We start from the raw sequence: 2,794 nt of genomic DNA, 5'->3' as shown, positions 1-2,794 counted from the left end.
TTCTTTTAAACAACTAAAAACAGCTAAAAACAGCCATCAAACAACTAAAACACTCAATGAATACAGAACGTCAGAATGATCTGGTGCTAACGGTTTACAGGGAACATAATAAGCTCTAAAGCTCATAACTGACTATAAACACTTTTTATTCATCATCACATTATTAAAAGCCGTGAGAACTCGGAAAGAATCTCAGTTCAGTGCGTTTCAATCAACATTAAAAACTGAAAAGTGTTTCCGTTTTAATAGCTTATTTAGCTAGTCAACAGCTTGCCAAAAGTTTTCCCCGGGGTTCCGAACGATCTTAGGTGCATTTTTTATTTGTATTTATGTCTAGAAAACGTATGGAATAGGTTTTATTTATTCCCCCAAAGAGCAAAAATTGGCTTTTTTTAACATTGTTCTTTATCTGACAGCGTTATAAGCATCTTAAGTACGTTATAAGCATAAAGTTCGAATCCCACATTAATTAATTAATTATTCAAAAGTTACACAGTAATGTGGGGATGTTGCGGGAACAGGGACAAAAGCCAGTCAAACATATAGTATAAATTGTGACCAAAGGTTCTTTAGAATAGTTTATTGTAGTAGTTTATTAGCAGTACAGAACTATCTACCGATTGCACACAATAATCTCGACATAAGACATAAGCGTTTAAACTTAAACGTAATTTTTCCGCTCTTTGCGCACGCCGCCAATGCATCGACGCAACACACATGGGTATGACAAGCACAGTATACCCAACAACATACAGAACATCAATAATACAATATACAATAGTCATCTCTTACTATATATATAAAACTCATCCATATTCTCTAACTTCTAATTCTCTAACTTCTAAATCTATTCTCTAATTCTACTAACTCACTCATTTTCACTCTCAACCAGCATTATACTACTACAATAAATTACACACAATACAGAGCTGTTCACTCTCATAATCACATACTAATCTCATTCATGAAGCTCTATCTCGTAGATTTTACCCCATCTATTGAATCTCGCAAACTCTCTTTCATTGTTTAAATACGCTTCAATACACTCGCGGCACTCATCGGCAGTCCTTATACGCATGATTATTTTTCTACACATAAAGCACATTGTTTTAATACGGATTGGGAACCCATGCAACCGCGACGAAATGCCGTGCCATCGCACTTTTCTTTCAAATTCACGCAACTGAGGGTTAAACGTCAGCACATAGCACCGCTGACATAAGCGCATACGTGGAGATCTCCGTCCCACGTAGCAGGGCTCGAGCCCGATGATGCAGAAACCATGTATAAGATTATCGTATGTCTCGGGATACTCCCGAGGCAGAACCCCGTCCAACAACCTAATATTTATGGGTTGTATCGGCGGTTTCATTTCTATAAATAGAAAAATTTTATGTAATTAAATTTACACACTGTTCTTAAATCTCTAAAAATAATTTTTTCTTTCTTACCGTATTTTTTCAAACTCGAACAACACAAGTCCTTGTAACACTCAAGAACCACGTTCGCGTGCGAGATGTAGCCAAAGAATGGTCCACTCGCCAAGATACAGATCCATTATCTTCATGGTAAAAGCTGTTTAAGCATTTTTATATTTATGCACTGACTTCATCAAACACATGCAAAGTGCAAATTTTGCATAGCGCTGATATACGGCTGCTGTGGTCACATAGATTAAATCCACATAAGTCAATGGCATGATACCTTTTTTCAAAGACATATCGCGACGTCCCCGATAATTGATGATTTCATCAAACGTTCACAAAACTACAAGTGCTGCTTTTTCAAATAGCGCGCCGATATACGACTGCTGTAGGCATGGTGACGAAATCCCTTTTAAAAAAATTTTGAATTTTCGCCAATGACATGATATTGTTTTCAAGAACATGCCGTAACATGTCTCACGATGACATCATCGAACACGTGCAAAACTGAAAATTTTGCATTTTTTCGGTTAGCGCAAATGTACGGATGCTGAGATCACGGTGAAATTAGATACGCTAAAAAAACAAACGATGCATCATTAGTGAGATATAAAAAAAATGAATAATCTGGGGGATACGCTCAATAATCGAGAATTGGAAGTCGTGAGTACAACAAAGTGTGTTAGAAAGAGGATCGTGTAATAACATGGAGCAAGAGATGTTGGAGCAATCCGCTCGATTGAATTCGCGGGGACCTTATCAATGAGCTTTAATCTGTTTAATATATATGCAAAATATTAATTTTTTTATCATACAAAAGATAGAATATACCACGAGATTAATATTTTATAAAAATCTTACCTACTACTACTATTTTGCGTACTTTCTCTCCAGGCCAATCTTTAGTGACCAAAAAGGTCACTTTCGTCAGCTAAGAGATTGTCGACTCCATCATCTACTTTTTCAGCTTTCCTGTGATAGTTTATGGTTTCTACTTTATCTTCCGTTTTTTTTGTTTGATTTCTTAATTGCTTTTTAAAATCAAAAGTGTCGTTGCTATTATTAGATCCACTGTCGCTGAAAGTATTTTCCTTATCATCACATTCACTTTCGGTAGTATCAGAATCATCATTTTTAGGTTTTAGCATTTTTTTTGTCTCTGTGAAGTACTCTGCGATAATAACTGTAACGGCTGGACAGACTGTGAATGTCTCGCTTCGGCTATACAAATAAAAAATAAAAAATCTTTTTATTTGAATATTTAAATAAAAAATGCTTATTTTACTGATGCATCTGTTTTTGATCATAAATGTAATTATTAAACCAAAAACAGATGCATCAGTAAAATAAGCATTTTTTATTTAAATATT

The 2,794-nt window shown here is 35.2% G+C and overlaps 1 long non-coding RNA gene across 1 annotated transcript; it reads right to left on the bottom strand.

The window, feature by feature from the left end:
* Positions 1 to 543: 543 nt before the first annotated feature.
* Positions 544 to 2,694, bottom strand: LOC112457650. The gene is made up of 4 exons (XR_003041127.1): positions 2,286 to 2,694; positions 1,705 to 2,000; positions 1,452 to 1,575; positions 544 to 1,374 (listed from the first exon to the last, which is right to left on the bottom strand). It is a non-coding gene; the product is annotated as an uncharacterized LOC112457650 (long non-coding RNA).
* Positions 2,695 to 2,794: the final 100 nt, after the last annotated feature.

The sequence above is a fragment of the Temnothorax curvispinosus genome, unplaced genomic scaffold (genome assembly GCF_003070985.1).
Source record: "Temnothorax curvispinosus isolate PA1 unplaced genomic scaffold, ASM307098v1 QBEX01008021.1, whole genome shotgun sequence".
NCBI classification, from domain to species: Eukaryota; Metazoa; Arthropoda; class Insecta; order Hymenoptera; family Formicidae; genus Temnothorax; species Temnothorax curvispinosus.
Note: the sequence above shows the minus strand (reverse complement) of the source record. Positions and strands in the feature narration are given on the sequence as shown.